Here is a 21,598-nt window from a genome sequence, read left to right as displayed (position 1 = left end):
GCCGCCCCTGCGCCTCCGGGAGGCGGCACCACCACGTGACCACTGCCAGTACCCAAGATGGAGGCTGTGGCCGGGCCTAACCCGCTCCCCGCCTCAGCCTCCGCCCCGGTCTGCGCCCACTAGGCGGGCAGGCCCGCGGTCATGATTGTTAAGCCACCGTGGGCAGCTCTCGGGGGGGCCGGAGAGTGAAGCTCGCCAGAGCCCCTGCCCTGCTCACAGTCACCACAAGCCCGGGCTCTCTCCACTTTCCCAACCGCCAAGCGCCCAGCGGCTGGCGCCTGGAGCGTCCTCTGATAGCCCCGCCCCTGGGATTGGCAGCTCCGGCAGCCAATAGGAACCAGGACGTACCGGAGAAGGCGGGTAGGGGTGGAGCATCCCTGCCGTTCGTAGGGCGTCGGGCCTGGCGGTTGGCGGCCGCTGGCCGAGGGGCGGGAGCAAACGGGGCGGTACCCGGGGCTCCCGCGGACCAATGGAAGGACGGCCGGGCTCCCGGGGAGGGCGGGGCCGAGCCGTAATTGACGAGCTCTTCATTAGAAACCCGGCAGGAGGGAGGGGCCCGCGAGGGGAGGTGATGCAAAGCCGCCGCAGCCAACGGCTGCAGAGCCGCCCGCCGGGGGGCGGGGCCGGGGCGGCTGACGGGCGTCGGCGGTGGCCTATCAGTGCCCCGCTCGGTGCTGGAGGGGGGAGCAGCATCATGGTTCAACGTGGGTCAATTTTTTGTGAATGAGGAGGGGAGGTTGTGGGGCCGCCGCCGCGGAGCACCGTCCCCGCCGCCGCCGCCGCCGCCGCCGCCGCGCCCGAGCCCGCGCGCCCGCCCGCCGCCCGCCCGCCCGCGCCGCCGCCTCAGCCGCCTGGGCCCGGCGCGCCGCGGCCGCGTCCCCGCTGTCGCCGCCGCCCGAGCGCCCGCCCGCCTGCCGCCCGCGGTGGTGGTGGCGGCGCAGGCTGAGGAGATGCGGCTCGGAGCGCCCGCGCGGGGCTAGAGCGCCCGCCGCCGCCGCCGCCGCCGCGGTAAGCGCTGCCCCGGCCCGGCCCGCGGGCCATTGTCCACCCCCCGCCCGCCCGCAGGCCGCCCGCCGGCCTCCACGCCCCCCGCCGCCCGGCCCCGGCAGGTGGACGCCGGGGTCCGCCCGGCCGGCCGGCCCGGCCCGGCCCGTGCGCCCAGGCCGCGCGTGGCGCCAGCCCGCGGGCGTCCGGAGCGGGAGGACCCGTCCTGGACCTTCCCCTGCTGCCCCAGCCGGCGAGGGCCGACGCGCGGCCGGGGCAGGATGGCCGGCTGGCCCCGGGCGCCCGCGCCCGTCCAGGCCGAGCCCTCGGCAGGTGGGCCGGGGGCTCCCGAGCCCGGGCGGGCGCCGTTTATGTAACTTTGTCGAGGCTGTGAGTTTGCAGAAAAACGTCCCTCCGCGGGGCTCGCGGGCGGGGTGCGCCGTCGCCTGGTGTGTGCCCCGGCCCGGAACGGCAGGGGTGGGGGTGCTCACGACCCGAGTGGGTGCCCGCAGGCTTCCCACAGGCCGAGCTGTGGCCCCGTCCTGCCCCGAGGATGTGAGCCGCGTTTCCGGGCGTTGCAAGCACACACCATGGAATTATAAGCAAATTATCTCGTATTTACATTTAGCGTGGAATTATTTGACACTGTTCTAGCAGGAGATCGTGCGTATCAGTCGGAAAGGCCGGGGGTGGGACCCAGTGTACTCATTTAATGCACATCAAAAATTTGTAATAACTTGCAGCAGCTGATATGAGTGTTTGCTTTATTGCATGTTGTAAATTGACCTGCTGTGACACAATTTTCAAATAAAGTGTTGCAGAAATTAAACTCAAGTTATTTTAAAACTAATGACTTTCTTAACTAAATCCTAATTGCATTACTGTAGAGACCTACCTAATTGCTCGCAGCAGCTCCGCCTGCCCTCGGTGAGGGAGGAAAGGGCCTGGGTAGTTACTTTGCTTCCCCCTCTTTTCTCTACTCAGGCTTTTCTGTTTATTCCCACAAACCACCTAAGCATGAGAGGCCTGGGAGCAAACATGTAAACAGCCCTCGCCCAGCGCCAGCCCAGCGGGATGGGAATTCTGGTGGGTTTGCACCTTGGCCTGGTTTCACTTTTTCTTTTGTAACATGATCGTGATTGCCTTGAGTTTTCGTTGCTTCTGATAATTCTGTACGTTATTTCGGAGACGGTGAAGCGAATGAAAGCTGTGAGCACAGGTGTGGTGGTTTCAGGATCGGGCCAGGAAAGGTGGGGGGGGAGGGCGAGAGATTGAATTAAGAAAACTCAGCTGCTTGTACACAAATATACACTACAGCAATTACAAAGCAACAAAAGTTATTGCAGAATTTTGCAGTCACTATGGCAACACAATTACTCTATTATAATTGGAAATGCAAAATGCCACCCTGTTAGAAGTTTCATCAGAATGGAGCTCTGGATATCAAAAATATGTGGGGTTTAAATTTTTTTCAGGTAGCTCCTGAGAATTCTAAAATCTGTGTTCAATTGTCTATTTTTAAGACTGATCAAGCTTTCCCAGATACTCTGCTCCCTGGGATCTGTGGCATCTTTCCCCAGAACTCACATTTGTGTGGGAGGGAAGTATTTTCCTGCCTTAAAAACACACACTCTGACACATTGTTAGACTTCTATAGCTTTCTGTGTTCTGGGCTTTTATTTTCAAGATCAGAAACCTTCCTAAAGAGAGCAGTAATCAATCAGAAAAGAAGCAGGATTTCTGCGCAGGCAGTTGTAACACTGCCCTCTTTAGGGTTGGTTCTTCCTCCTGCAAGGGGACCTGGCAGCTCGAGTGCCCCTGGGAGAGCCCTGGGATGGGGGAGGTTGGAGGCGGGGGTGGGGGGGTGGGTGACTGTGGTCTGCACGTAGGCCTGGAAGGCCTGGGGACCAAGGACAGATGTGGCCTGAGCAGCCGTGAGCCAGGAGAGAATGTTCTGTGGTCAGCAGCTTCACAGCCATGCAAAATAAAAAAAAATCTCTAAATGCCCAGTTCGCAGAGGCTGTGGGGGCCCTTGCTGTAGCAAGATGGACAGACCAGCCTGGCACCCCGGCCACGTGCAGCTGGGGAGCAGGTCCAGACTCAGTGGTCGGAGACCTGCTGTCTGAGGGTGCCCTTCTCCATGTTTACCAGGAGGCCTTGAGTTCTGGAAGTTTCCACACATCGTGGGGTTGCTGCAGTTTAATTTCATTATAACTCTTTCCTTTTAACTACTGCATATTTATGTCCAGTAATCGACTTCCATTTTCCAGCTTCATTGTGAGGTTTCAATGCAGCATGAGTGGCTTTGAATTCTCATCCTTTGATGTTGGGGTGGCACCGGGGACAGGCGACTTTGTGCCGTCCTAATTGCCAGAGCAGAAGAAACATTTCATCACTCCTGCAGAATTCGTCCATACCGTGCTCTATTGAAAACGGCTGGGCTTTCATCACTCAGAAACTGCCATGAGTAATAGATTAGTGCCTGATGGAGGGAGCGAGGGAGATGCCGAGAGCGCAAGACCACTGCTGCCGCCGGGAGGCTGCGGGGCCTCGGGCTGTGGCTGCGCCTCGGGTCCCTGGACCAGGTCGCAGCCCCTGCTGGTCTGGCCTGGAGGGGGTTTGGTTTCCGTCCCCGATGGGCGGTCAGGATGTGCCGGGGCGTGCAGGGGGCTCAGGGCTTTGGCCTTGACCTAGAGGAAGGTGGAGGATCTTCTGGTTGAAGTTAGAGAGGGGCCCTGTGTCAAGTTGATGCTGCAGCTCACAGACCTCAGGGCGTGTGTTCGCGGGCGTTTCTTCGGGAGAGGTGTCACCGAGCGAGGATCGGGAGCTCCGGTCCCGCGGCCCTTTTCATCTCCTGGCTGGTGTGAGTGGGGAGATGGGGCGGGTGGGCCTGCTTGGGGAGCGGGGTGGTCCCTGATGCCTTTTCCGGCCCGCCTCCTAGCCTTCTGCTCACTCCCCGGGAGGAAGGGCCAGGGCCCCACAGGTGCTGCCTCCGCAGTGACCCTCGGTGTCACTGGGGACCGGTGGGCATCTGGTCAGCAGATGTGGGGATCAGCGTGGTTCTCCCCTTTCCCACGGAGCAGATCATGTGCAGGTGACGCTCCAACAGCAGGGGCTTCGACCGCACGGGTCCCCTTTCACGCGGATTCTTTTCAGTGAGTCCTCCAGTGCCACCTGATCTGCGGTTGATTGAATCCGGCACGTGGAACCATGGACACGGAGGGCTGACCCCGATTTTCACCTGTGTCCGGGGTCGGCACCCCAACCCCCACACGTCCAAGGGTCAGCTGTGGTCGTACCACAGACCAGCAGCTACCCCGTGAGGCGCACCTCCTTGGGGCCCCGTGCCGTGGTCCATACTTGCCACGGAGGTCCCGTTCCTCTCCCCACCGCCTTGGGGGTGGCTCTTCCTACACCCGCTTTGCAGAAGAGGCGCCCGAGGAGCCGGGAAGATGCAGCAGCCGGTACCCCTGGCTGTGTCAAGCCCCGGATGCTGATCCTGCGCGTCCGCGCCTCTGCTTCTGATCTGGGAGCCCAGCTCGGTCGGGGTGTGGGGAGAGCAGGGCCTCTCGGGGGAGGAACCGCTTTGGGTTTAGCGTCCTGTCGGGGGCTGTCAGAGCTGCTGTAGATGACACCGCTTCGGTAGGGCCAGGGGAATCGTTCTGGCCTTCCTGGGCTGTCTTCTCGGGTGTGGTGCTGTAGCCTGGAAAGGATCCTGACCGTCCCTGGTGGTCACATGGGATGCTTGGATCTTCTGAGGCTGCCTGGTGAGCGGATCGGGGTACAGGTGACCCTCAGCAGCGTGGGCTGCCTTGGAACAAAGCATTCCAAGTCCGGAAACTTGGAAAAACCACTGATTTAATCCATTCTTATTATAACACCAAGCCAGAAACTTTAAAGAGAAAACATTGACAGATTTAACAGTGTGAGAATGAAAGAACATTTTAACGTTTTTTTGTCAAAAGACTCCCTAAGTGGGGTAAGAGACAGTGAGAGAATGGCTACCTAAGCTCAATAGTCAATATGTAAAGAGCTTTTACAAACCAATAAGAAAAAGACAAGCATCCCTCTTACGTGATGCCCAAAGTGCATACACCTGCAAAGCAAATCACAGTGAATAATAAAAAAGGCTTAGCTTTACGGATAAAGAAATTCAACCAAACAACTTCATGTCTGCCCACCATATTAGCATGGGTTAAGTTTAACAGCACCTGTTGGTGGAGGCGATAATAATTATCTTACGTGGCTTTTGTGAAATTTAAATAAGTTAATATATGGAAAGTGCTTACAACAGGCCCTGGCACATAGTAAGCAGAATATAAGTTTTGGCCGTCACCGATTACTTAATTACTCTCCAGAAGAGTTTTATGTGTCACGTTTTTCAATGGTTATCCCTTTTGTTCCAGCAGTTCTACTTGTTGGAATTGATTCTTGGGGAGGACTGTGATAAGTACATGGATATCCAGATACTCACAGGATGTTATTGCTACAGTATTTCTAAAGGTGCTACTTATTAAATACATTTTAGTACTTGCCTCCTGTGGAAATCCATGCACTGGCTCACAGGTCAGCAGAAGTGTGCAGTGTGTAAGTGAAAAGCAGGCCCGTCTCTTCTGTTTTTTAAATACTTGGGTCTTTAAAGTGGTCATGGTGGCCTTCTGGGGGTGTCAGGAAAATGGGATATGAGTGTCTTTGGTTGTCTTCTATGTATGTTGGCATTGGAGAAATTTTCTTGTAAGCACATCTGACTTCGTAATAGTGTATTTTTGTAGAGGTCTGCTATTTCCGTTGGAGGAAGAAAATACTCTTCAAGCCTATTTATAAAGGAGGGAGACCAGGTCCTTAGTCACTGATACACACGCTTAGTACTGGAAGAACTCCGGGGGCGTTTCTCTGACTCGCCCAAGCTCTCCTGGCCTCCTGGGTCTGGGGGGGGCTCTGGCCCAGGCTGTTTGCAAATGGCTTCTAAGCGGTCCAGACCAAAGCAGATCCGTACCCATCATTCATGGCTTCCCACTCTCTGTAGGCTCCTGAGGACCTGCCTGATCCTGGCCTTTGTTCTCCTTGCCTCGGCTGATGGCGCCTGTCCTGTTCACTAAGCTTTAGCCCCCTGCCTGTTTTGCTTCCTTGCTCTCTGGGAGCCCGGTTTGGCCCCAGGGCCTTTGCACACACTGTTGCCAATTCTTGGAACTAGGTCTCCTCACCCGCTTCTCCACCCCTCAGTCCAAGCTCAGCCTTGGGTCCCCTGTTCATCATGGCCTGACATCCTTCTCCTTCCCAACAGGATCCGCTTGTGTAATTTCAATAGCTTGTTGCAACATTAGTGGTTTGATGTCACCTCTTTTACTAGCAGGGGTGGGGTCTCCGTTGGGTGGAGGGACCCCGAGGGCCTCCTGCCTGCTTTGTGCCCTGTGCCTGGCGGGGTATGGCTGAAGGACCGAGTGGGTGTCTGCAAGCACGGTGAGGACTGCCCTGGCCTCCTGGCACCTTCTGTGCTACTGCCTGTGCCCTGGAACTGCCTGTTTCCTTTCTGCCTCAATCTGGGAACTTCTTGGTTGTGATTTTGGAGATTACATGCTTTTAAGTAGATGCCATAAATACAAGTGAAGTGGATTTCGTGATGCAGAGAGGGCAGTGAGAGGAGGAAGGGCCTTAAGCACACAGCTGTCAAGTGGCTGTTGTGTGCGGCCAGTGTGGCGGCCTGTCCTTGGCCGGATTGCCCTGGGCGCCTGTGTTCAGGTGGCCCAGGCTGTTCTGTTAAAGGCGCTTTTCCCCGTTTGTTTCAGATTGGAACCAATGACATGATTTACTCATTTAGCCTCACAATTTTAATACGACACCTTAATACAGTCGCGTCTGTAAACACGTTGGAGTCTGTTCTGTTCAAAAATGTGACTGCCAGGCTGTGTTAGTTCACTGCTGGTTGTGAAGTATCCTGTCTGTGTGGGTCAAGTGCCTTTGCTGGATTGATGTTTGAGCTTGCAACAGTAAATCAGTTCTCAGGGCCTGAAAGCCTGAGCCGCCCGGAGCAGGAGTGTGCTTGGGACCTGGTTGCTGAGCTGCGGGTGATCTCTGGGGAGTGGCTGTTGGCTGGTCACGTGGTGCTGTTTGCCAGCGCGGGTCTTTCAAACTCCAGACCCCCTGCTGCCACCCGCCTGCCTTTGATGGGGGGTGGGGTGGGGTGGGAGCCACTTTCCTAAAAGTTTCTAATGGATCCGTTATAATTTTGCAGACACGAAGCCTGCACCTGACCGACGGAGGAAGTTTTCCGTGGGGATGGGAGTGGGGTGTCGAGCAAATGCTTCAGTGTTGGGAGGTGCAGACGCAGGTCCTGGGACCCCCTCTTGCTCAGGGAGGCCCGGGTCGCAAGGAGCTTAGATGTGGTGGGGATGGGGTGCGTGGCTGGGGGGAGGCTGGGGGGCGGGGATCCAGGCTCAGATGAGGGGAGAGGAGTGCGGTCCTTCGCAGCCGGCCCTGGGGATGCCAGGCCATCGGCGGATGTGGGCTGGGCCCCGAGGGCTCCAAGGCTGGGGCGTCAGGCAGGAGGAGCTGGACCCACAGACGCGCTGGCTTCCCACATGCGCAGTCCGCTCGAGGTTTCGGAACTTGATCCCCTCAGGTGCCGCGCACCGGCCTCCCCTGGTCCAACCTGGTTGAGGCCATGAGTTGAGGGGAGTGCCGGGCCGTCCAGAAGGCCCCCGGCACAGCAGGCCCCTCTCCAGGGCATGTGCTTGGGGTGCAGCGCTGTCCCCCAGGGCTCTGGCGAGCAGCTAGGCTGCCCGCGTTGTGAGCGGCGGCGAGACCCGGTCCCCAGGCCCATGGCTCCTTCCTTCCCTCCGTCCTTCCTTCAGCCAGTATGACCTTCCATGTGCGGGGCTCCTTGAGCAGCTGTCAGGACCTGCACCCCGTGGGAGTCAGTGTCTGGAACATTCTACTCCAGCTGCTGGTTTTATATATCAGGAGTCAGAAACAGTTCTGAGTCCTGCTGGCCCCCCACCGCAGGGGCTTTCCTGTCGGACTGTGTCCTCTGGGTGTCTCTGCTGAGGCAGGACCCCAGCAGGTCCGCAGAAGCTGAAGGGCACTAAGCAAGCGGGTGGAGGGGAGGGGGCGGCTGGGAGTCTTCAGCTGAGGCTAGAAACCCCCAAGAACTGGTGTTCCAGGACCCCCAGCCAGCTTAGAGGCTCCGGATGCGTCTGTCCCCACCCAGCCTCTGAGGCCGTGGACCTGTCGCTGGTGAGTGAAAATGGACAGTATGACCACTCTCCCAGGGTGTGGCTCCCGGCCCCCGTGGATCTTTAAAAAGAGTCGCAGAGAAGCAGCCTGGCAGCGCTGCAGTGGATCCGTGCGCTCTCTGCCATAACATCCACGAAGATTTTGCACTGAAAGGGTCCTAACAGGTGGTTTCAGTGCCTGGTCTTTGGGAAAACCTTCCTTTGCCAGCAGACGGGCTGGGGCGTAGCTCCTTCCCAGCTCCAGGTTGCAGGGACGCCCCGAAGCACCGTCTCGGGGCCACTCCCGGGCCTGCTGCTGTCTGCTCACAAGTACCTTGTTTTCCTTTCGCTTTGATGGTCCGGGTCTGGCCGGTTTTGCGGCAGCCCGAGCGCATCCCCCAGCAGTCAGCTCAGGCAGCAGTCGGCCTGCGACACCAGCGTCCTCACTGTCCTCGTGCTGGAAGCCCCCGGGAAGCCTGGGCGGGGCCTGGCGGCCTGGCTCGGGGCATCCAGCCTGCCTCCTGGGCTGATGGAGGGTTGACCTTTTGGGCTTTGGAGTCCCCAGCAGTGTAAAATGCATGCCCTGAAACCGTCCCAACTTGGATGCTTCTCTGTGGCAGAGCGGATTGTAATCCAGATGTGGGTTGCGTCGCTGGTATTTCCAGAATTCCTCTAATTAAGGAGAGGCCGGAGCTGAGAGGGCAGAGGGGCACACGGGGGACTCTGCTCTCGTTCCAGACGCCGTCCTCTGGCTCTTGGGGGTTTCCTTGTGGGTGTGGGGCTCAGAGTCCGGTGGGGGACAAGCTCGCTCTGTTTCTCGCAGTGCTGATGGGCCTACACTGGACGCCAGGGGCTTCTGCAGACGGAGTGTCTTGCTTTCCGTGGCCCAGGGGAGCTGAGGACCGAGCGCGAGTGCCGAGCCAGGCCGTGCTTGAGGTCTCAGCTGCACCGTGACCTCCCCTGGCCGGTGCTGCCCGTGCCAGTCGGATGTCCTGTGCGGAGGCCAGGAGAGGGGTTCCTCCCCAGTGGTGGGCACGCCCCTCCTGGGGGCTCACCTCCTCGCCCTTCTCCGCGGGCAGGTCTCAGGTGGGATTCTGTCTGCAGGGGGAGCGCAGGTGACAGGGCCTTTGATGTCCCTTCCGTAAGCACAGGGCCCCCTGGGGCCCCCGTGCCAAGCTCCGGGGCAGCTCAACCTGCGTCTGCTGAAGTCACGGCAGGGCGAGTGCCTTCCCAGGGGCCCTTCATCGCGTGTGGGAGCGAGTCGTTGCCGGTCTTTGTCCTGGCGGGCCCTCTGTCGCAGCTGACAGGGCTGCTGCTCCTAAAGCTCCGTCGGCCCAGGCGCTGAGTGAAGCACCGGCATGCAGGGCCTCGCTGGGCGGTGGTGGCCCTGCTGCCCTTGGGCCTCGCCTCTGGGGCGATTCGTCTCTGGGCTGGAGGTGCTGAGGTCCCTGGCCCTGGGCGATGGGCGTCCCAGGCCGTCTTCACTGTCCACGGTGCTTCGTGGGGCCCGGAGGACGGAGCTCCCGGACGACGTGGCTGCGTGCGGCAAACCCAGCGCGAGTTTGCGCCTTTTCCTTCTCGTCACTGCTGTTTGTCAAGCACCTGTAGGGCCCCTGAACGGCAGAGTGCCCCTCACCTGCTGCCGTCTGGGAAGGCCGCTCCTGGCGGCGCCACGGCTCCAGGGAACCTGCGTGGCCTGAGCGCTCAGGGCTGGGTGGAGACGCGGGGCTGGCACCTGGTGGTGGGGTGAGGCGTGGTGCTCCCTGGGGAGGGCAGTGCAGGAGGGGAGAAGCCGGGGCGTCTGGCACCACAGGGGTGCGGCCCTCCACAGGTGGCCATGGATGTGTCCGCAGGGGCCAGGCGCCGGTGTCGCAGGAGCAGGTGGCCTCTGGTGGCGGAGAGAGGCCAGGATCGGGTTCGGGTTGTGTCCTCCAGGGATTATGCGACCGAGACCTTGACAGGACTTGCCGTGAGCAGCTCTCAGTATCCAGCAGGGTTTCTGGCAGCTCTCCATCAGCAAGGCACTCTCCACGCAGGTTCAGGGAGTGGATTGACTTGCTGTCCAGGAAAGTGCAGGCAAAGAAAGGGATCAGGCAGGGCTTGATCCAGCTCCTCTGCAGCAGCGTCAGGATCTTGTCTTGGGAGAGCCTGCTTCCAGGTCCTAAGAGGGCCCTGCCAGCTGCTCTCGGGCCGCACCCTCGCTGGTTCCCTCCCCAGCCAGCCAGCCAGCATCTTCGTCTCGGCAGAGCATCCGGGAGTCACTCTGCGTTGTCTGGCTTAGGTCACTTGCCCACCAGCTGTCCCTTTGGCCAAGGGTACAGAATGGGCTGGGCGGCTCAGCCTCTTCCAGAAGCGGACGGGGAGGCCACTTCCCTCTAGGGAGGTCGCCGCTGGTGGGAAGGAGAGGGTGGGGACAGAGGCTGAGGCGGGGGCCGGTGGGCAGCGTCCTCTCTGGGGCCCAGGTTCTCGGCAGCCCCGCGGCCGTTCCAGCACAGCCTTTGGTGTGGGCCGCGGGCCGCAGAGCCGCGCTGACCGCCTCACGGCCCGTCTCGCCGGGTCCCGCGGTGCCCTCTGCGGGGAAGGCGGGCCGCGGTTCCAGAGGGGGCGAGGCTCGGCGGGCTCTGGAATGAGGCCTGGACCAGGCCTTGTGTGGCAGCGGAGGGGGGCCCGCCAGCCTCCTCGGTCCCTTCTCCGGGGGCGTGGCCTGGGGTCGGCTCGACTGGCCGGGGGCACGGTGGCCAGAAGTGTCGGGAGGTCCCGCCCCTCTCGCTCCCATAGTGGACTCGCAGGATGTGACAGTCTCGAGGAGAGGCCCTTAGAGCGGGGACAGTGGAGCCACCAGATGCAGGGGACCGGGCCTTCCACCGCCCGTAGGGGCTTCACGCTGACTGACCCTGCCGCCCTCGGGCCATGCTGCCAGGCGCCCGAGGGCACCCGCGCAGGCATCTGAGGCTGCTCCGGGGAGGGGCCGAGCCAGGCGGCTCTCCTGCCCTCTCCAGAGGGGCGCGGAGCCCAGGGTGTCCGAGCCGCCTGCTCACATCTGCCTCTGTGCCACAGCAAGGGGTCAGACAGGTGTGCTTCAAACCTGGGCCTCCCAGCCCTCCAGTGTGTGCGTGGTCCACGGTCTAGCCCCCCGGGCCTCTGTCGTCTCATCTGCGAAGTGGGCACGGGGATTTCTGCCACGGAGGACTGGTGTCCGGCTCAGGCCAGATAGGGTGGTGGGTGGTTTGGCTCCTGGACCTGCCGCTGTCATGGAGGAAGGGGCACCCACCCACCCCCACCCCTGTCCTGTGGTATTTCTTTAGTGCCAGGCACCCCTGGGGCCGGGATCCCCTACCCCCAGCTGGCTGCCCAGGAAGCTGACTCGGGCGCAGGTAGCTTGACGGCGGACGCCTGGAGCCCTGGCCCTTCTGTTCACGCACGAGTTGGAACACAGGGCGGAGACGTCTGCCCCCCTCTGCGGGTGCAGGCCTCGTCCTGGGATGCACCTCTGGGTCGGAAAAGCGGAGGGTGCGAGGCTTGGCGTTCTGGAAAAGGGCCTGGGTGCGTGTCCTGGTGCAGCGACGTCCGCGCTGCCATGTGGCATCTACCCACCCTCCCCAGCCCTGGTCCCTCGTCTGCATGGTCAGGACACAGGTCCCCCACCTGGCCCAGTGCTCTGAAGGAGCTGGGGGCGCAGACCTGGTACAGGCTATGCCCGCTAACTGTGCAGGGCGCGGTCCCCCTGCGGGTGTGGGTGGTGGCCCAGCTAGAGGGAGAGGCAGAGAACCTCAGGCCTGCGAGCCCCCCCCCCGCCCCGCTGCCTGAGCCCCGGTTTTGGTTTTCTGAGCTTGGAGGTAGAGGCTCTCCTGGGCGATGTGGTGGTGTGGCTGGCGCTGTGGTTCCTGAGCAGCCGGTCCTGCGGAGGGAGCTGGAGGTGGCCCCTGGTCTGGGGGGGAGTGTTCCTGCCCCTTGCTCCCTGCTGCCCAGCAGGTGACCTCGTCTGGGTCGTTTGTTACCCTCCCCCTCTCCAGCTCACAGGTTCTGGGACCCGTGGCCGCGGCGAGTGCTCCCCCGTGCACAGGACACGTGTGCACACCCGCACACACTGGCGTGCCTGCCCACAGATGGGGACACGGGGAGTCACCCGTCACCATGTCAGGCTGACTCGAGCAGCCCCCCTCTGACCACGCAGCACTTTCTGAGAACAGAGGCGTTTCTGGAGCGAGGGTGCAGCGGCCGCTGCCACCGGCTGGGGTGATGCGATCGGACTGCAGGAGCGCAGTCCCCTCACCCAGCTCCGCCTGTCTGAGTGCAGAGGCTGTGTTTTTCAGTCCTTGCGAGCTGGGCCTTCTTGGGCACGTGAGTTTGCGTGTGTCCGAGCAGAGGGCGGGGGGCTCTGGGGACCCGGGCTGTGGCCCCCTCCTGCAGGTTCTGCCGACTCTCAGGCAGGGGGAGCGGTGGCTTCTGAAGCCGCTGTGTCGGGGCCTCCTTAAGGCAGAGCCCTCTGTCACAGAGCCTGGTTGTCCCTTTCCAGGGCTGGGACGGCTGGACGCGTGTCTGGAGTGACCAGGGAAGTGGCAGTGGGGCCTGGGCCTGTCGCTCACCCCGGCCCCCGGGGCCTGGCTCCACACCCTCCCCAGGCGTCTCTGGGATCCGTATTCTTTTCTGAGCCCTGCTGGCAGGGGTACCCCCCTGTTCCTGCAGCCCCAGCCTCAAGCCCTGGGTGGCGTGGACTGGGTCATACGGTCCCTCCTGCAGCCGGGGCACTCTCCTGGCTCTGGTGGTGACCCTTCCCAGCTTTGGTCTTGACTCTTACAGCGGTGACCCCTGGAGCACATCTGCTCCGCCCATGTGGTCAGGGCCTCATCTGCTCGTCGCTTTGAACCACCAGGTGCTGGCCCGGGAAGGGCTCCCTCGGGCCCGCCTGCTGTCTTGCAGGCTCTTACACCTGCCCTCTGGTCCAGTCAGCCTCCTCCTCTCGCAGTCCCCGTGCACCTGCCTGACGGCTCCCCAGTGTCTAGAATAAAACTGGGGTCCTTTGCCTCCCAGGCAGGTTGTCCAGGGCTTGGGCCGACTTCCCTCCCGTAGTTTCCACGGCCCGCGTGCCCTGGCCTCTGCCCACGGACCTGCCTGGTCCTGCGTCCTGGGCGTCCCTGCCCCGGGCTTTTCTTTATGCCTGAGTCGGGGCCTTGTGTGGACTTGGGGCGGCCGCGGGGGACTCTTAGCTGCCTCTGTTGGGGGGCTGGATGGCTCCCTTTTGCTTTAGTATCAAAGGAAGGTGAACTCCCTTCCTTGGCGTCTCTGCTCCTGGCTCTTCCTTCTCTGTCCGCTCCGTGTGTCATAATTGCTGAGGCTCGGTTGGGGTCTCAGAGTCCTGCTGTCTCGTCTTCAGAAGTCCCCAGGGGTGGGATCTGTAGAAATGGGGGCCAGTGTGTGCTTGTCCTTTGAGCTGCACTGCTGCGGGGAGCTGCAGGGCCCCTCCCAGAGGGTGGGACTGCAGAGGCCAGGTGACCTGCGGCTGCCTTGCCACAGTCCATCGTGGCCCCCCAGCTCCTGCCATGAGGGGGCTGGACCCGCTTCCTCCAGCCTGGCCCCCCTGCTCCGTGCCAGGCCAGTGCCCCCGCAGCCTGGCACGTGTGCTGGGCGTGGGATCCTTTTATTTCTTTTCTTTGGTTTTTTTCTTTTTAGGGCCGCACCTGCAGCCTATGGAGGTTCCCAGGCTAGGGGTCCAGTTGGAGCTGCCGCTGCCAGCTTATACCACAGCCACAGCAACACCAGATCCAAGCCACGTCTGCAACCTACACCACAGCTCATTACCAACGCCGGATCCTTAACCTATTGAGTGAGGCCATGAATTGAACCCATGTCCTCATGGATACCAGTCAGGTGCATTACTGCTGAGCCACGACGGGAACTCTGTGGGATCCTTTGCTTTGCACACCGTGCTCTGAGCCGGGTGGGGAGGCCTGGCCCAGGGGAGCTGGGAGTCGGGGTTTCTCTCTAAGGCCTGAGGAAGAGCTTTTATCTCAGGGGTAGGGACAAGGGGGCCTTGGGCCACGACCGCGCCGTCCGTCCCCCGGGAGCGTGCGTGCAGAGCCGGTTGCCTTGTTGGTGAGTGGGTCAGGAGTTGGGAGAGGCCTCCCTGGGCTGGCTCCCCTGCTGGGTCTGTGCTGGGGGTGGGGCGACCCAGGGAGGGCCCGGAGTGTCTCCAGGCCTCCTGCTCCTCGGCCCGGTGGCTCCTGTGCTCTGAACTTCCGTACTGTGAAAACAGTGTCTTGGTACATATTTGAGTACAGGTTGGCTTCTTGGAGGTCAGAGATGGAGCTGCCAGCAGTGGAGCCGACCCGCCTTTAGGGTCTGACACCCATTCCTTTTGATGCAGGGCGATGTTCTTTTTTATTCACATTTCCTTGAGAGACAGATAGACTAAAAAACGCTACTTTATCTACCACTTTTGGCAGTTCGTGGATCTTTTAAGCCCATCCAGCGTCCCAGATTAAAAATTCCTGATACAGGAGTTCCCTTGTGGCACAGCGGGTTAAGGATCTGGCATCATTGCAGCAGCTTGGGTTGCCGTTGTGGCACGGGTTCAGTCCCTGGCCTGGAAACGTCCATGGGCTCCGGGTGCTGCCAAAAAAATTCTGCCTCGGAGGAGGTGAGATGTGGGCCCCAAAGCAGCCGGAGCCGAGCCCAGCCCGCCGACCTGCTGTCCACGCAGCCCTGCTTCCCCACCTTGCCGGAGGCGGAGGGAGGCCCTCGCCACGCTTACTTTGCTCGCAGCAGGGTGCTCGTGGCTCCCCAGGTTTGCGAGGCGGGCCAGGGCCACGGGCTGTGCTCACTGCTCGGGCCACCGCGCGTCCCCTTGGGCAGTCCTCCCAGCTCAGTGCTCCCTTCCAAGGCGCTTCATTCTGTGGCTGTGTGGGCGGGTGGCCGGGCGCGCTGGTCTGCAGGCTGCTTTCCGCCTGGCGGCCGGCTCGCTCGGGCCGCGGGATCGGGCTCGTCCCCTCCCAGAGCCCCCGAGCCAGGTTGGGGCCCAGGGCTCCCGGCTGTGGTTGGGGCGGCGGGTTCAGTGTCCTGGGGGCTGCTGGCATGGGACCGGAAGGAGTAAATTGTGATCGACCGTCGGGCCACCTTCCCACGCGTTGGGCCGTGTGTTTCTTCGCGGTGCATGTGGCCTCCTGTGCATTTTTCCGTGTGATTTTCGGAGGAGCCAGGTGCTGAGGCACCTGTTCTGACCGGGTGGTTGAGAAGCTGGTCCCTGACCGCCAGCCCCTGGCCCCTGGCCCCTGGTTCCTGTCCCTGGCCTGGCCCCAGCCCCTCCGTCTCATCTGTTCTCCACGCCGGGCTCCGTCTCTCAACCGGCAGCCTTGTCCTTGTCCTTTGGGGTTCCTCCCTCGGAGCCAGAGCAGTCTGCTCACATCTCGGAGGGGAAGTGCGAGCGACGAGGGTCTGCCCCGTGCCCCGTGCCCCGTGCCCCTCACAGAAGAAATGGAGGCTGGGAGCAGCAGGGCCTCCGGGAGGGCGCTGGGGGCCGCTGGGCTGGAGCGGGTGAGGGGGGGCCCCAGGCAGGGGCATGTCTTCCCGGGCCTTGGACTGGCCCCAAGGGGGGAGCTTGGTGAGCTGGACCCTAACGTAAAGGACCTTGATGTTGAAACAAACGTGCGTGTGACGGGGGGTGTGTTTGCAGCAGAATGGACGTTTCACTTGATTTCTCGGATAAATAGAAGCTGTTTTGGAAAGCTCCCGCCAGGGCTGGGCTGGCTCCCCTCGGGGTCTGGACCGCCCTGCCGAGGGGAGCTCTGGGCTTGGTTTCCCGCCGTGGGGGGCTCGGGGAGGAGTCTGGAGAGGCCCTGCCCGTGGCCCTCTGCTTAAACTCCTGCTGGGCCCACAGGGATGAGAGTCCCGTGGCTCCAGGGTGTCTCCAGTCCCTGGGCGCCGGATCTGGGTCTCTCCCGGGTGGTCCTGCAGCTGTAGGATCAGAGAGGTGTGTGATGGAAATCATTTCTCTTGTAGGGCCTCAGAGCGGGCTTTATTAAAGCACTGCCAACGTCATTAATATTAAGGGGACAAAATTGGGAGAATAGATCAGCAGTACAAATAAGCAGTTCCTGTAATTGGGAAAAATACTAATGATTTAATTTGCATATGTGGCTGAAGCATTTTTTTTATGACTGTCTTGATAATAAAAGACAGGCTGAGTATCACAAATGCAAGCAAATAAAGAAATCCATTAATTCTCCTATTCATTTTCTGAAAAAATGGTATTCCCGGCTTTTGCAGTGACAGTTTAATAATTAGGGTGCCTAATTTTAATCTGTTACGTGGGTGCGTGCCCTCCTAGCTTGGGAAACCAGCTACTGTTGGTGTGATTCTGGGCGGTGAGTACAGAGATCCGGGGGACCTCGGGTGAGATGGGAGCCTGGCGCCCGTGGGGCTGTGTGAGCCTCGTGCCACTGTCACTCTGCCCGCGGGGGGGAGGCCTGAGCCGCTCGGGAGCTGCCAGCCGCAGGGCGTCGTGTGTGTGTGTTGATGGCCCCGGTGGCGGCTTCGGAGGGGCGCGCGCTGGAGGCCACTTCAGGGTGCTGGCCCCACGGCGATTTGTCATGAACCACTGCCACGGGTGAGAGACCCTCGCGTCCACCGTGGCGGGAATACTGGCGTTTTCTTAAGTGTTGGAGGCAACGGCACCCCATTTGGATCAAGGAGGATTTGGTTGCACCGCACAGTCAAGTCACTTAAATCGTAATTTCGAAACCCCTGGGGGACAAGGCACGGCCGTCAGCTCCCACGCTGGGGTGAGGGCGGGAAGGCAGCTTTCAGTTACGTGTTTTGCACGTGAACAAAATGTAGTTTTATTCTCTCCTTTCCCTTTCTTTGCCCCTTTCTTTCCAATTTGAAAAATGGGTTTCGAGTCTCCAGAAGTTCCGTTTTCCCCGTTCGAGCGTGTCTTGCGTGCAGATGTAGTTAGAGATGACAAAGAGGCACGTTTGTGTTGTGGTGACTACATGAAAAGAAAGGATATTGCTGAGTGGTACATTGCGTCTTTAGAATATGCTGAAATGAAGTGCGAGGGTCATTTGTCTCCTGCAGCTCAGCTGGCGGCGCGTTTTCCTGTAGTGATTGAAGAAGGCCGTCGAGGAAGGCAGGGCCCCTGCGCGGATTCCTAGGATCTGCTTCCCTCGTCGTAACGTTGGCATGCGTGCACGTGTTCAGGTGACAGCTCAGCTGCCACAGTGTGTTTAATGACGTGTGTGCTGGGCAGGCGTGCTTTCCGTCGCTTGCCGTCGTTTTCTCAGGGTATCCGGACACAAACATTTGTTTGCTCCGATGCACCCTGGAGATGCCACCGAATGGTGCCCTTCGCTGAGCGGTAAGTAGCTGCTCTGCGCGGGGACGTTGAGATTTGGTGCCCTTCCTTCGTCCTGAAGCGCTGTTGCCAGGCTCAGTGGAGAACGACAGCAGGTTTCCGTGGAGCTGGGCACGAAGAAGGGCAATAATCCGTGCCGTGAAGAGCCTGGGCCGTGCACGGGGCGTGTGTGTGTGTCTGAGACAGGAAGGAAGGGCGGGGCGCAGTCGGTGAGAACGGGGCACGACGCAAGCGGGGCAGAGCTCCCTAGGCCAGGACGGCGGGAGGCTCGCCTCCCAGTGGACCCTGAGGCTCATAATCCACTCTCTGCGATACGTTCGCATGGAAGCGACATGCCCACAGGTGCCACGCCAGTTCCCAGGCCGCCCTAAAATGTCAGAGGGGGGCGGGGTCCTGATTCCCGGACATCCCACCCCCTCCAGGACAGGCTGTTCCTCCTACTCTTCGCCTGTGAAATTACCCCGCCCATAAAAACCATCCCCCCCCAGGGCTGCTCTCCTTTTCCCAGAGACCCCGTGCCCTGGGGCTGCCTCTCGCCTCTGGGATGGCCCAAGCTCTGTCTAAAGAAGCTACTTTCACTTCACTTGCTCTTTTTTTTTGGCTGTGCCTGCGTGTAGAGAAGTTCCGGGGTCAGGGATTAAACACCGGCCACAGCAGGGACCTGAGCCGCTACCGGATCCTGAACCTGCTGTGCCCCAAGGGAACTCCGCCATGGCGTGCTCCCAACTTCTTTCCAGTGTGAAGCCAAGGACTGTCACTTGGCAGCGTGTCCCAGGGACACAGGCCAGACCTGGGACAGGACCGTCCTCTAGCACCCAATTTTTTTTTTTCCTGCACAGCCTTTTCTGGCGACCTTGAAGGGACCTCAAAGGACACAATCTCAACCCGCCCATCGGGCCAGGGCTCCCCTGGTAGAGGGTGGCCGGAGCTCTTCCCAAGCCACGTGGATTCAAGTAGCCCCTCAGGTGCTGGCTGACACTGTCTGTGGGATCTGGCAGCGCCCACTGAGGCCAAGGCCCTTCTCCCCTCAGTCGTCCTCATCCCCCCTCCCTTGATCTCTTTGGCCCGAGAAGACCCACCGAGAGGACCCCCCGACACCCAGATTCCTCTGGGTGTCACGCCGCAGGTAATCGGCAGCTTGCTTGGGTGAGTCCCCCTGTGGCTCCTGGGGCCCTTCCCCTTCCCGCTTGATAGCAGCCCCAGTCCGGTTCTGGGACACTGGGGCGGGGGCCCACACGGGGGCCTCCCTGAGGCCTCCCCTAGGTGGGCCGCCCAGCCCTCCCCAAGTGCTCTCGGGGCCCGTGGCCTCACTGCACCCCGAGTGGAAGTTGTGGGCGAGCATGTCCTCGCGGGGCTCGAGGGCGGACTCTGCCCACCCCTGAGCAGAGGCCGCGGCCAGAGGCTCTGCTCCGTGGGCTCGCGGCCCTCTGGCCCGGGGCAGGCTGTGCCCCTCCCTCCTCCCCCGGTGGCTCCACATCCTCCTCTCTGGCACTGCCTGCTGGCCCTCGAGCCCCCTGCTGGCTCTGCCGGCCCGTCAGATGTTGCCTCTCACTTCTGGGAAGAGGCAGCCTCCTCCACAGCGCGGGGACCACGTCCTGAGAAGCTCTGCCCTGTGTCATTGTCACTGCCTAGTGCCCCCCACCCCCAGCCCCCGAGAATCTTTTTAGTTGACTCAGGGCCCTGGGCTCCCCGTCCCTCTCTGGAGGGTCAGGCCCCGGGTCTCCAGGGCTTCTTCTCCCCCTGGCCCTTCTCCTCCTTGGTTCATCAGGCAGATTTCCCAACAGACAGGTGTCGGGTGCCCACAGGGTCCCCACTGGTGCCTTTGCCAAACAGACCCTTCCTCGTGGCAGGATGGCCGCGAGGCCAGCTTTCCGTGCTTGATGAAACACCTCTTCTGCCGAATCCCCGCAGGAGCCGGGCAGTCACAGACCAGGCCCGTTACACCGCCTCCTAAACGGTCATCAGGACTTGGCTCTGCCACGCTCCCGGCGCCCCCCGTAGGAGCCCAGCTCCCTGAGGTCCTCAGCCGGGAGCTCCCACCCTCACCAGTTCTGAGAGGGACCGTCTTCTGGGCCGTCTGGCCCTCCTGCCCCACTGGGCAGCTGGAGACCCCCGACCTCCATGAATCAGCTCATGGACTTGGCTTTGGAAGGAGAGCGGGTTGAAGAGGCAGAGGGTTCAGGCGGCAGCCCTGAGCCCGCACCACCTGAGGGCCACCCTCCCTCTCGGGCGCGGGACCCAGGAAGCCTGCGTCGGAACCGCTGTCTCCCTGAGAAAGGAGGGGTCTGTCTCCACTGCGGCCAGGAGGGCCACTGGAGGGAGGAGTGGCCCCTGTATGGGGACAGTCCACAGGGACCCTGCCCCGTGTGCAGACGAGGGTCCCGAAGGGGACTCAGGGCCCCACACCAGTGATGGCCGAGAGGATGCAGGACCCCTGGGGCTGGGACCCTCCCGGCTCCTGAAGGACGCCTGGGCTTCTCCGGAGGCGCCGGGGTAACCCTTGACGCAGCAGGTGTGAGAGTTCTTGCTTTCTTGCTTGCTTTCTTTTTTTTTGCTTTTTAGGGCCACACTGGTGGCATATGGAGGTTCCCAGGCTAGGGGTCTCATCGGAGCTGCAGCTGCCGGCCTGCGCCACAGCTGACGGCAACCCTGCATCTCCGGCCCACTGAGCGAAGCCGGGGATCGAATCCGCATCCTCATGGATACTAGGCGGATTCGTTTCTGCTGCGCCACGATGGGAACTCCCAGAAAGTCCTTTTCTTAAGAAGTCCGAGGGCCGCCTGCCCCGTGCTGACGACTTCCCTGGACTCCTGTCCCCCGTCCCGATCCTGTGTCAAAACAGAGGGAGGGATTCCCCCCCGCCCCCCCATTCCCTCAGCTGCTTGCTGGGAAATTTTCCTGGGAACGTGCCTGCCCTGGGCGGGGAGCCTGCCGCCACCCCAGGTCAGAGGGGGCCTCGATCCCACCCCAGCCCAGTGCTCTCACCCCGGGCCGTCTCGGGGCCGGAGCAGAGGTTGTTGCCTTCCTCTGCGTGCCCTGCGCCCGGACTCCCAGGGTCCCTGCCTTTGTGCGGGCGGATCCAGACCCTCGTGCACGCCACCAGCGCCTCCACTCTGTCCTAAAGCTAAGTCCAGGTGCCTGTGGGGTGGCAGTGGAGGGGCAGGGACACTGGGCTGAGAACTGTCGGCTTCCTCTGGGCGCGGGCCACCTCGTGGGAGCAAAGGCCGGACCGAGGGCCGCCGCGAGCGGTTTCCTAGCCCAGGGAGGACCCTCAAGAGTGTCTGTCGATAGGTTATCAAGACGGGAGGCCCCGGGTCTGGGGAGGCCGACCGCAGCGGCTCCTCGGAGCCTGATAGGCGTCTTGGCCAGGCCTCTCCCTGCGCCCCGGAGCGGACGGGACCCCTTCCCACGCTGGGCAGTCAGGGCGCTGCTGGAGGTGCCCCCATTCTTTGAGGAAAAACACGAAGCTGCCCTTGATTTATACGTCCGGCCTTCACAGGACCAGAGGTGCGGCTCCAGAGATGAGCCGCCGATCCCTCACCACTCCCCGGACCCCCTTCACTCGAGACACGTGTAAGCACCGGCCTGCAGTCCTGGGAGGAACGGGCGTCTCTGCTGGGCCTTCGAGGTGCACAGATAATACCTGTTTTCTCCAGGAACTGGTCTGTGGCCCTCCATCCTTTCAGAATGCAGACTCGGGGAGGGGTCGGCAATTTGGCACTTGACTTGTCGGGACAAGTAGAACCTTCAGTATCTTTCCATCAATATGAGCAAAAGGGGGTTCGCCCTCTGGACAGCTGCCCTCGATTGGTTTCCTCTGCCCGAAACCCAGTTTGAGTCCAGCCCGTGTGACGGGCGGGTGTGACATCGTGCACCTGACTCACGGCTGACATTTTGGGATGGGAACCAGGAGGCCTGTGTTGTGTGTTTCCACGAACCTGTATGTGTGTGAGAGGGAGGCGTTGCCAAAATTCGTTCACACAGCAGTCCCGTTTAATTGGCTTAAAGGAAATCAGGCGCTTGTGTAAATACTCGGAAATGTGAAAGGGTCTGG

The 21,598-nt window shown here is 61.3% G+C and overlaps 1 protein-coding gene across 4 annotated transcripts in view; it reads left to right on the top strand.

The window, feature by feature from the left end:
• Positions 923–21,598, top strand: part of HDAC4 (histone deacetylase 4) — a 279,030-nt gene continuing 258,354 nt past the window's right edge. For all 4 annotated transcript variants that reach the window (XM_021075899.1, XM_021075896.1, XM_021075897.1 and 1 more), the window contains exon 1: positions 923–1,008. The gene's annotated coding sequence lies outside the window, so the exon portion shown is untranslated. The remainder of the gene's footprint in view (positions 1,009–21,598) is intronic.

Source organism: Sus scrofa, chromosome 15 (genome assembly GCF_000003025.6).
Source record: "Sus scrofa isolate TJ Tabasco breed Duroc chromosome 15, Sscrofa11.1, whole genome shotgun sequence".
Taxonomy (NCBI): Eukaryota; Metazoa; Chordata; class Mammalia; order Artiodactyla; family Suidae; genus Sus; species Sus scrofa.
This window is presented reverse-complemented; position numbering and strand designations above follow the sequence as displayed.